General features: G+C 37.8%; 1 long non-coding RNA gene across 1 annotated transcript; it reads left to right on the forward strand.

The window, feature by feature from the left end:
* Window positions 1-1,059: 1,059 nt before the first annotated feature.
* LOC120069088 (uncharacterized) lies at window positions 1,060-6,588 on the forward strand. The gene is made up of 3 exons (XR_005479436.2): window positions 1,060-1,256; window positions 1,862-1,910; window positions 4,632-6,588. It is a non-coding gene; the product is annotated as an uncharacterized LOC120069088 (long non-coding RNA).
* Window positions 6,589-13,138: the final 6,550 nt, after the last annotated feature.

Consider the following 13,138-nt stretch of genomic DNA (forward strand, 5'->3'; position numbering starts at 1 on the left):
CCAATGACTATGTCTAGGGTTGGACTAGAACTTACTGCCTATTTCGACTGAAAAGCATATGTCTAGCCGTGTACACAACATAGCGTACATCAAGCTCTCAACTGCTGATGCATAAGGAATTCTTTTCATTGCCTCAATCTCTTGAGAGGACGTTGTTCCCTAGACAAATGAAATCCATGTCTAAAAGGCAACATACCCTTCTTGGAATCTTGCATATTATACCTCGACAACATTTTGTCAATATAAGATGCTTTAGATAGTGCTAGCGTTCTATTCTTGCAATTTAAAACAATTTGGATTCCAAGAACATACTGAGCATCTCCTAAATCTTTCATTTGAAAATGCGATGCTAGCCATCTCTTGATGTCAGCAAGGAATCCTACCTCATTCCCATTTAGTAGAATATCATCAACATAAAGTACCAGAAAAGCTACAGATTGTTGACTATCTTCTTGTAAACACAAGGTTCATCAACTGTTCAAAACCATAAGATTTGATCGTAGTGTCAAATCTTATATTTTAGGGTCGAGATGCTTGTTTTAACCCATAAATGGATCTTTTAAGCTCGAAAACTTTTTGCTTGATCCTGTTCAATGAACCCTTCTGGTTGAGACATGTAAATACATTCGTCAAGATAGCCATTCAAAAAACTTGTCTTGACATCCATTTTCCATATTTCAAGGCAAAAAATGCAGCAATGGGTAAAAGTATTCTAATGGATTTTGATCATGGCAACAGGAGAGAAGGTTTCTTCATACTATCAATTCTATAAACCTGAGACTTTCCTTGGATTATTTGCTCTTGTCACATATTGTAGGATGTTGGATTTAAGTTATTGTTGTTCCATTGTTGAAGAAAATGCAAAGCTTTTGATTGAAGTTATCTTTGATAATTTTGGAATTTATTAATAAAGAAAAGAAAAGAAAGGAAATAAAGAAAAAGAAAAGAAAAGAAAAGAAAAGAAAAGAAAAAGGAAAAAGGAAAAAAAAAGAAAAGAAAAGAAAATGAAAGGAAATGGAAACCCATTCGGCACCACCGCCTAACTCATTTCAGCCCATTTCTCCATCATTTCCCATCATACTTTCAGAGCATTTCGAGAGAGAGATTGAAGGAAGAGGAAGAAGAAGCTTGCTGCAGGTTGGAGGTTGAAGAAGAGAGGAAAAAGTTCATGCAAGTGCAACCATGGAAAAATCTAGGTTCAACCGGCCTATCTCTGGTTTTTATGTCGATTTGAACTACACAAGAAGAACTAAGAGGTGAGTCCTGACTTCCTTGAAAGTTAATCTATTTTTTAACAAATTTCATGAAGGAAGCTTGAGCTAAATCTGATGATAAGTTAATAGTTTTTTAAAAGGAAAAACAGAGCACGGAATTTTTGTGCAAATCAGAAGGATCTAGGATTTTCTCTGGTTTTTCAAACATTTTGGGGTGTACAAGTTGAATTAGAAGCTCAATTAAGTATGGTTAGAAAGGTTATTCAATTTCCTATAACTTACATGAGAATTCGTGAGCCAAGAATGACTATAAGTGGGTTTAATTTCAGGAGAAATGTAGAGGGTAGCAGAGAAGCACGAATCTGTATTTTCTGTGTTTGGGGAATATTTGGACAAATCCATTGGGAATCTCGTTTTTATTTCTTCTGTTAAGTTGTAGAGGGTTCCAAAATGAAGAGTTTGATATATAGTACATTCATTTTGGTCAAGTATTGAGGAAGTTATGAGTGTTGGAAATTAGGGTATTGAATCTAGAAAATCTGGAAAAAAAAGTGTGAAGTATGATTTTATTTCTAGAATTTAGAATTCATGAGCATGGAAAGACAAGACGATTTATAATTCTAACTCGTTTTTGGTTTATTTGATAGGCCAAGAGGAAATAGGTCGAGTCTACAGACCAGCGAACTAGCCAAGACTGTGAGTGACAAAACGAATTTCGAAAATGATTTCTGAACTGTAATTTATGCTTAAATGGTTTACATGCTTGAATATGAACTTACGAATGACACATGATTTCTATGAATGATTTCAAGTATAAGTTTTGAGCTTAGATTTTCTAATGAGGTTTATATACAAGTACATGATTATTGAATTCCTGAAAAGTAGTTGAAACGATATCATTTAAAGTAAAGTATGTATTAGTAAGTACTGTTAAAATATTTTCAGTTTTTCACGAGCAAGTTGAGTAAGCTTGAGTTTTACGAAAGATAAAAATAAGCAGGCAAGTTTTAATATTTTCACATAGTTTTCTGAGACTTATTGACCACATGACTGAGATATTGAGCCCGAGGCTATATGGTACCGTGTGCACACAGGTTATAGTCCGTTGTTGATGTTGAGTGTACTCCATGACAACGATGCTGTCGTGAGTGCTGGGCGGGCCCCACTACGACAAAGACGATGGGAGTGCTAGGCGGGCCCCACTACATCGTAAAGCTAGTAAACGTTGGTTGTACTGGGCGTGCCCTACACAACGTTGATTTGTCATGTTAGTTAAAATGTTTTATATACTTGATATACCTTGCTAGATTTTAATGACGTACTTGCGGAATATTTGAGGAAGCTTTTATCATTACACGTTTATATTTACGCTTTGATTGAACAGATTTATATGTTTAAAGGTTTATCAAGTGTTCTGATTTACGGATTTACAGTTTTAAACGAGTAACTCACTGGGCTTCGTAGCTCACTCTTTCAAAATGTTTTCCCACTTTTTAGGTAGAGATCGAGCTCCCAGTGTTTAATAACTGCCAAAGTCTGTTTTCTACTAAAAGCTTCCAGATCAAGCTCCATACGTAGGTGGAGTTGTACATTGTGTCTGTTTGTATTGTAAATGTCTTTGTAAGAACTGGATAGTTTATGGTTGTGTAAGCACTAGATGTCGTGGTTGTGTAAACCCCAGTTGGATATGTTTTTGGTTGTGATATCTCTATCAGGTTATTTTCCAAACCGAGTTATGTCAGAACTGCACTTCATGTGTGTCTAAAGGTTTTTAGGGGTTTTGCTGTGTTGTGTTACATGTAAAGTATTTTATATCTAAGATTAGTATGTTTATTAGGTTCAACTTTATAGCAGGGTCAACAGGTATCGTTAAAGGAGGACGATGTCTGTTGGCTTCACGCCATCTCCCTGACTAAGCTAGCAGGTAGTTTGGGAGGGGGTGTGACACCTTCTCTTTGGGTAAAACCTGAGTCTGGCTTTATAGGTTTGTACCTCACCAATTTGATCTCATTTTCTCTCGTAGATTCATTTACAACCAATAGGTTTTACCCCATCTGATTGATCTATAAGTTCCTAGACAAAATTGAAGTACATAACTCCATTTCAAGGTCCATGACTTTTATCCACTGGTTCCTATCTACATTTTACATTGCCTATTTAAAGTTTAATGGATACTTAGCCATTATTAGGTATGATGACCTGAGTTTCTGTAAACCTATGTATAGGTCAGGCTGTTAAATAACCCTCCCACTATGTTGAGGCACCAACACGTGGGTCGAGCATCCCCAGATTATGAAGTGACGTAAACTATCTTTAAGTCCCCTCCATAACTTATATGGTGTTTCTGAAACACTTTTTGAAGAAACCATATTCAAAATATATACTATAGTTTGTACTACATACCCCCAAAAAGAATGAGGTAACTGGGCATAACTCATCATCGAACTAGCCATGTCTAATAGGATTTGATTTCTCCTTTCTGCAACACCATTTGGTTGTGGTGTACCAGGTGCAATGAGTTGGGATTGAATTCCATGTCCTACTAAATTGTTATAAAATTGTAAATCCATATACTCATCATCTCGATCGGATCGAAGGGTTTTAATCCTTTTACCTAATAGGTTTTCAGCCTCCATCTTGTATTCTTTGAACTTTTCAAGAGTTTTAGACTTATTATACATTAGGTAAATATAGCCATATCTAGAAAATCAACAACAAAGCTCTAGTAGGACAAGTTAAGTTTCCACTACAATGGGGGCTTCAAAATATACCTCCTAGCCCGTTTGATAAAATATTCATATCCTCCCCAAGCTTTAACATTCATCGGACCACAAAAGTCTGAATGTATATACTCTAGAGGCTCTTTGGCTCTAAGACCTTTTCTTGGAAAAGATCTTTTAGTCATTTTTTCCTCAAGGCATGATTCACATGGAGGTAATGAATTATCTTCGAACTGATTTAGATGACCATTCTTTATTAATCTCTCAATCATGTTGAGATTTATGTGGCCAAGTCTTAAGTGCCAAAGATATGCGTTAGGAGAAATCTTCCATTTCTTATTTTGAGTTTCTGCTGATTTAAACATCTCTATATTTGAAACAGCTTTTTCTTCAGTTGGTTTTAACACATACAAGTTATTTTCAAGTTTAGCAGAACATATTTGAACACCTTTTGAACTAATGAACACTTCATTTCTATCAAAAGTTACTTTATACATATGTTCTAATAAACAAGATATAGAGATTAAGTTCCTTATCATCTTAGGTACATAATATAAATTTTCTAACAAAATGTAGATATAGAGGCAGTCAGGATTTAAATTTACTTGTTTTCTAGGATAGATTTCAATTCAGTATTTTTCTCTTCTTATTTTTCTCATTTATTGAGCCTAATTCTTTCAATTATTCTTGTTTGTAGGATTTTTAGGGAGAAAAGGGCTGAGCAGAGTATCCCACATCCTTCCTTCACCTCATTATTCAGGAGAGTATTTTGATCCCTCATGCTTTACTTTTGATCACATTGGGGACAATGTGTATTTTAAAAGTTGGGAGTGAGGTGTTTAGATTTTTGGGCCATTTTTCTCAAATTTTTGTGCTAAAATTTTTATTAATGATATTATTTGGGGTCCTTGAGCGCTATGCTCGGGCAATGTTTGCTTGTTAGTTTGTCTTGTTGTTGTGTTCCTTATGATGACTAGTCTATGATGCACTCATAGGAATTGTTTTTGCATGAGAATAGGTCGGATGAAAGGATTCATAATTTTCATGATATTTTGAAAATTCTGCTTAAAATTTTTATTACATCTCCAAGCCCTTTGCATATCTATCTTGACTCTGTATGCTTTCTTAGAATTAAATTATGAGACCATAAGTTTGTTATCATTCCAATAGGCCTTGGTGATAGATATTATTCTTTTTGCAATTCAATTTAGTAATGCATGCTTGAGATGTAGTCAATTGATATCACTGTCGCCTGGTAAGTAGGATATATATATTTCATTTATGCATGTTTAGGGGTCTACTCCTCTTCTTCCAAGGGTATGATTAACCTGGGGCGGCCATGACACCCGTGGTTTCCCTCTGAGCTAAAGTATCCTAGAGGAATGAGTAAGCTTAGGAATTTTGAAGGAAAATTGGCCCGTAGTTAGATGATTCGCATTTCACCCGTGTGGGCAAGCCAAAACGAAAGTCGATTTCCTGAATTAAGTTTTCCCTCTTTATTTTTTGTTGTAAGAAGGCGATGGTGGATAGATTTTGACCGATCCATTGTTATGTCATTACCACTTTGAATTTAGGAAAGCTAATTCAGGATCCTTCGAACCAATGTAGAGGGAAAATAAATGGAAGATTCATAAGGCCATTTCAGGCTCGCTCTTGTTCAAAATAAATAACTTTGAGCTTGAATATACATAAAATATTTTTAAACAAATTTTCAAACCGTTCATGAAAATTTGATTGTGAATTCGATTCTAGTTGACTGTTGAGACTTGAGTAGGGAACACTTTAGTTTGACAAACTGATTATTATTTTTGGCATGATTGCTGATAACGGGCAAAAATTCATGTTATCATAGTGCTAAGTTAATAAACAATGTTGGATTGCGTTGATGAAAAAATGATAAATTGCACCCATTAAGCATAAATTCTATAATATTGCAGTCGCATATGTCAGCGCATTAGAACTATTGATTTTTGTATTTTTTTTGTGCAGAATATGCGTTAACACAATGCAAAGATTGCGATCATAGGAATTCATCGGTCTAGCGCAACTTCACCGCAAGACTCTGCATTGATCGTGCTCGCAAACATTCACTGAAGAAGAATCACCGCAACATGGTGGATGCATCCGGACGAAAGGACAATTAAGATCGATGGGATAGAAAGCTGATGACAGTTGGATCCAAATTAAGTTGACAGCTGATAACGATCACAAAGTACATCCAGTTTTATCGGTGACAATTACCCATCGCATCAGTCAGGAATTAAAGCTGTCTCATCTGTACAACCAGAAGAGAGAAGCCGCCTTTCACCTTTGATGTTCTATAAATACCAAGTGCATTCTTCAGAGAGAGGTTAAGCAGTCGATTACTTCATCACTTACAAGTTCACGCCTCTGTTCATAGTTCTCTATTTCATTTTACGGCGGAGTTAGAGAAGAGTGGTGACGTCGGAGATCGTCCAAAGTGGCTCGAGAGAGAACTATGGGGCATAAGAGCAGAGAGCGGGTTGACTCTCGTGAAAGCGAGAATATCTTTAGAGCACGAGTAGAACAGTGTAATGCCTGGTGGCAAGAAATTGCTCCAGGCTCTTTACTATACTTGTATTGTTATTCTGTACTCCATCTTATATCTATTCAATGGAAGTTATATTTCTACATCTGCTCACTCTCTTAATATGCATGAGTAGCTAAACTAGTTGAATGGGTTGAGAGGAACTAAGCTAACATGATCTAAGAAGTTCATTGCTTGTGATTGTCTTGTTTTATGTTGTGCAAATTACCCCTTTAGAGTTACTCGAGAGAGAATCTAAAGAAAGAACCTAATGTCTCGAGAGAGCTAGGTTAGAATCTGGTATCAAAAGAGCAAGATTAGATTGCATAAACAAGAGATAGGGACTTAGAGATAAGCTCCATTGTCAACTTGCATCGCATGCGTCCTAGGAATAGGAATGATGTTATGTGGTTGCATATTTGTGTGAATGTCATGTTGTCATCGCATAAATAAAGTTAGAGGTTTATGTGTAAACCCTGTAGACTTATCGCATATTTATCGCATGCGTTCTAACCTTAGAAGCCGTGGCATTCATGCTGAGAGGTGGTTTACTATTATATGCATGTTGCATGATCGCAAAGCATGAACGCAACCTACGAAGTGTTAGCCGAAACCCTTCTCAACCCGTTCACCGCATATTCATCGTATTTCTCGTTTACAAACTCTTTTCAAACTCTGCCGCATTTATTATTATTTTCATCAACGCAACAACACACCCACACTTGTTATTTCACTGGTATCGCAAGTTTTCATAAAAATCTCCAACGCAACTATTTTCACAAGTCCCTGTGTTCGACCCTGGACTTACCAGGAAACTTAGAGGAATTTACACTTTGATTCCGCTGGGGAAACTTGAGTGCACAACGCTATCCATCAACACATATCATCCGTATCTCCACTTAATAAAATTAGCGCATCAATTTTTTGGCACCATTGCCGGGAACTTCGGCAAAATAATTGTTAACGATAATTTTTGTGAATTCTTTGCAGAACTCTCAATCTCTGGCGAACTACAACCCGGAGATTGAGAGAAAATTTTGAAGGAGACTAAGAGACCACCAACAACAACCACTTTCCGATAAAAAAAAAGATGGCGGAGCAGCCTAGGAATGAAGCACCAAACAACAACAATGTCATGGCAAATCTGATTCTGTTGGCAAACGACCGCAATAGGCCCATTAGGAACTATGCATCGCCAAACCTCTATGATTTCTCTCCGGGAATCATGAGGCCTGCCTTAGACGGAAGTAGATTTGAGATGAAACCGGTGATGCTACAGATGATCCAGGCTGTAGGTCAATTCGGAGGAAGGCGTGGCAAGAATCCGCATGCCCATCTCCGAAGTTTTATTGAAATCTGCAATACTTTTGTGTTCCCGAACATCTCTGCTGAGGAGGTTCGACTAACGTTGTTTCCATTTTCTCTTTGTGATCAGGCTAGGAAATGGGCTTATTCGCTCGAACCAGGAGAGATCACTTCTTAGGAGCAGGTGGTGGAGAAGTTTATGAAGAAGTATTTCCCATCTATAGAAAATGCCAGACGAAGAAAGCTTATTACTAATTTTGAACAAGATATGGACAAATCGTTCAGCAATGCCTGGGCGAGGTTTAAAAGGTTGGTTCGAGATTGTCCGCATAATGAGCTACCAGACTACCTTCAAATGGAAATTTTCTACCACGATTTGAATCCTGCTTCACAGGCTGCTGCCAATGCAACAGCAGCTGGTGGTCTGCTTGACAAGACTTATGATGAGGCGAAGAATATCCTGGATCGCATCTCCAAGAATCATGAAGACTGGAGTGAGAGCGAACAGAGATTAAGAATCAAATATTCTGACGCAAATAATAGTGCTATTGTCTCATTGCAAAACCAAATGACCGCAATGATGAATTTGATTCAAGGAATGACGATCAGCAGCCCAACAACGTAAGGTCGGCAAATAAACGCAATAAGTCAAAACACCGCAAGGTGTGCGACTTTCAGTGATGGGCATGTAATGGAGGATTGTCCACAAAACCCATAGTCTGTATATTTTATAAAGAACAACACCTTTTCCAACACCTACAACCCCGGGTGGAAAAACCACCCAAACTTTGCTTGGAAGAATCAACAACAAAATTTTCAATCTGTGGCTCAAAGAGAAGGGCCACCAGGTTTCTTTCAACATAGCAACAGTCAACAAAGCAACCAAGCAAGTAGCTCACAACACCCACCGCAATCTTCTTCCATAGAAGGCCTATTGAAGCAATATATAGAAAAAAATGAGACGGTGCTTCAAAGTCAGGCTACGTCCATCTGCAACCTTGAATTGTAAATGGGCCAGATTGCAAATGAGCTCAAAAGTAGATCGCAAGGGGCGCTACCAAGTTCAACCGAGCTTCCACGCAACCCAGGGGGTTCAGGTAAGGAGCAATGTCAGGTTGTGACATTGCGCAGTGGAAAGACTGTGGAGGGAGAAAAGGACGAGCATAATAGATCAACCTCCATCGCAGCTGAATCTGAGATTGCGGCAACGCAAGAAAAAGAAAAAGAAAATGAAGCAGTAGAACCTGAGGTTGCGTCAACCTCAAAGTCAAATGAAACGGGAACCTTGAAAGTCTAGTTACTACCTTTCCCTCAGAGGCTAAAGAAGAAGAAAAATGAAGAGGTACAGTACCAACCCTTCTTATCTATTTTAAAGCAATTACATGTTAACATTCCTTTCAGTGAAGCGATGGAGGAAATGCCTACCTATGCCAAGTTTCTGAAGGACATGGTAACCAAGAAAATAGGCGCAGGAAAATTTTCCACGGTGGCACTAACGCAAAGTTCCAAATCTATTATTCCACCGAAGATGAGCGATTCTAGGAGCTTCACTATTCCTTGCTCCATAGGAGAACTCTATATTGGGCAAGCCCTGTGTGACTTGGGGGCCAACATAAATTTAATGCCACTATCAATCTTTCGACAGTTAAATGTGGGGCAACTTGTGCCCACATCTATGACTCTCCAACTGGCTGATAGATCACTGGTTCATCCAGAGGGTAAGGTGAAGGACGTGTTGATCACGATTGATAAATTTATTTTGCCAGCTGACTTCATCATCCTGGATTATGAGGTCGTTAAAGATGTGCCCATCATTTTGAGGCGGCCTTTCCTATCAACGGGTCATGCTAAAATTGATGTGCACAAGGGTGAGATCACTTTGAGAATAAACAGACAGAAGCTCAAATTGAATATAATTCGTGCCATGAAATTTCCTGATGAGAAAGACCTGCTAGATTCGGTAGATGACTTGAATTTGATTGGAGAAGAAAATTCTGATGAAGAGTATGAAGAAGAGGATGCCGACGCATCTACTTGCAATGCGATCGTAGAAAAAACAAAAAAAAGAAGAAGGATCGATCGCAACATATGAAGAAGAGCCAAAAGAAGACAGAAAAATAATGCAACCTTCTCTCGTGGAGCCACCAACCCTTGAACTAAAAACCCTACCAACACATCTGAAGTACGCATTCCTGGGGCAGAATGAGAAGCTGCCAATAATAATTTCCTCCGCACTTAACGTAGATCAAAAGAATGCATTGATGAGCATTCTCAAGAAACATGTGCGAGCAATCGGCTGCACGATCGCTGATATCAGAGGAATTTACACTTGGATTCCGCTAAGGAAACTTGAGTGCACAACGCTATCCATTAATACATATCATCCGTATCTCCACTTAATAAAATTAACGCATCAATTGCTTGTTTGACTTGCTCGAGGACGATCAAGAATTAAGTTGGGGGTGTTTTATAGCACTTGAAATATGCTATCTTCTTCAATTTAATTCAGGGTTGTTTAGCTACTTAATTTGATTTAATTGCTTATTTTGTAGGACTCAAGTGTACAAGCAGTTGAATTAAGCGTTCGAGACTTAAAGCTGCTAAAATGACGAAATTAGAAACTAAATCGATCAAATGACCAAAAAAAGGAAGGTTGCTGCACTGTCAAGCGTTGCAACGCTACAATTAAACCTAAGTCTGACGCTAGGTTGACGTTGTAGGACAAAATACTCAAGTGCAAGGCAATGTTGAAACATTGCCCCAAGCGTCGCAATGCTTCAGAAACTCAAGGACGCCACCATCGCGATGCCCTCTAACATTGGACTCTGACACTATGAGGCAGTAACGTAGCGTTGCAATGCTCCTTTGAAGCGTCGTGACGCTACAAACTTTGACACAACTCTCGGGCGCGCGTGGCGCAACTGAGCGTTGCAACGCTCTCTTTGGCATTGCGATGCTACGGCTGGCCTATAAAAGAAGCCCTTGAGGTCTCAGCCAAAATCATCCCTTCTTCTACTTTTTTTCTCTCGATTTTGGGTGTTTTAGTCTCCTTTCTAGCTCTATTTTTATTGTTTTTGCTTTTAGTTTTGTAATAAGTTCTTCCCCTTTGCCAATCATGTTGATTTTCGACAAGCTCTGTGGCTAAAGGGTAAGAACTTAGCTTCGGTTAGTTTCTTAATTTCATTCCAATGTAATTCTTGAGACTCATTTCGTAATTCTGTGATATTGTTGTGAATTTATGGAATTTTTCTTGAGTAAATTTTTAGTTTTCGTGTATGGGATAATCTGAAAAATTAACTATGCACATTTAATTGACTTCTTTGATTGGCCCTAATTTGTAATCGTTAGGTAGCCATCACCTAGAAGCAAAAGTTAAGTTAGTTTGTTGTGTTAATTTGGGATTCCATTTAACAAGCATTTGCTTTCTAACTTAGATAGATTTTACTCAATTAATCGGTTAGACGATGTTAACCAATTAATAGCCTTAGTTTCGCCCCGAAGCTTAAAGCCTATTAGTTAATTGATTGGTTGAGGATCCTCGCTCTTCTTTTAATTAACTTGATATTATGGACTACCAGTTAGGATTCTAATCGAGTAGGCTAAGTTTTTAGTTAAAATAATCTCACACATATTTTGAGTAGTCTATGATGAAATTATTGAGGAATGAATTAAACTACAATTGCCCAAGCAAAGTGTTTGTTTGATTGATAATTTTCACAATTGCTACATTGAATTTCTTTTTGTTTTCAAAATTTGTTTTAACAATTCTCCCCCCCCGGTTACTTCCTACAAGTTCCAACCTTTAAGGAGTCCATATCCATATTTGGCTCTCTGTGGTTTGACCTCGGACTTGCTACTTGTACTACTAGTTAGTATAAGGGGTTTGTTCGGTGCATATAAATTTATTTGTACGGGGGTCTTTTGGGAGCGACACCATTAGAAACCGGTCTCGTCAATGATGTTTTGGTAGAAAACAATGATTTAATTTATATTGAATGACTACTTGATCTGAGAACTATCGGTCCATTTATCCCCTACAATTTCCTTTTTATTGCATGTTTTCAATTTTCAAATCTAAAACCAAAACCCTGTTTTTACTGTTTTTCCACAATCAAATCTAATAAAAAAGAAATTAATTCTTCGCTTCCCTATAGTTCGACCCTGCATTTACCACTGTTGCTACATTTTAGTAGTAATAGGAGTAGTTCGGTGTATTTACAAATTTTTCTTTTGACCAGACTCGAGGCTTATTAACGATGTGAGTCTAGGCTCCATAAAAAATGGCGTCGTTGCCAGGGAAGCAAGCCAATTAATATCTTTTGGTTAATATTGACTGTTAAACTTTAAAAACAAATAAACAAAAAAAAATCTTTTCTTGTGTCTACTTGTTTTTAAATGGCAAAAAATATAAACATTTATGTGCTTCAAGCAAGATATGCAAAACAACGGGAATCACCAGAGGCAAGAGACATTCGTGGCCTTAGAGATCAACTTTCTGAACTCACCTCTATTGTGCAAGTTATGGCTAGTATACAGATTCAGAATTCGCATGGTCCTGAGTGTGGATATTATCCTCCTTAGCAGTTGCCTAGCCAAACGACATTGTCAATGCCATATCAGTCTGCCCATACAGATATTTCTTTAGAAGATATTCTTAGGGAACTTTCTAATCGCTATGGTGAGTTTATGCAGGAGTACCCCTACAATTATCAGGAACCCATCAGTTTCCAGCAGGATGACCTCTATTTCAAATGTGAGGTTAGAACTGAGCTTCAGAGTCTGACTGACCAAATTGTTCAAATTGCTAAATTAGTTAGGAAACTGAAGGAGTCTTAGGAATCATCTTCTGAGGATGTTGAGGTGAGCAACACAGATACGTGCATCGAGAATTTCGTAGAGTAGCTGGTCTCCCAAATTTCTAATTCGGGTAAGGCGTTGGATTTTTTAATGTGTGAACGTACTGATGATTTTTCTGAGTGTGCAGGAAGTCATTTAGAGCCATCCTGCGTTTGTAGCACTGAGGCCGACCTTGTGATGGAATATGCGTGGACCGATTAAGATGACAATGTTTATCCTCTGCCACGCCAAGAATAAGTGTGTGAGGTTAAGTATGAGTATGGGCCTAATTTTAAAGAATCTCAGGTAAAATAGTTAGAAGCTCCCAAGCCTCGTCCTGTTCTTTATCCTAGAATTTCTCTCATTTTTTAATTTTGCTCGCCTTCGCCTCACAAGTCAGTTGAGTCAGTCGAGTCAGTGTCTTTATTTTCTACAGAGTTAGTCTTGAGTCTTTTTTATTTTTCTTTTTTTATTTTTTCAAACAAAATAAAAAAAAATCCAAAATTCGGCTTGTC

This window comes from Benincasa hispida, chromosome 5, assembly GCF_027475165.1.
Source record: "Benincasa hispida cultivar pf3 chromosome 5, pf3_genome.v1.1, whole genome shotgun sequence".
Lineage (NCBI taxonomy): Eukaryota > Viridiplantae > Streptophyta > Magnoliopsida > Cucurbitales > Cucurbitaceae > Benincasa > Benincasa hispida.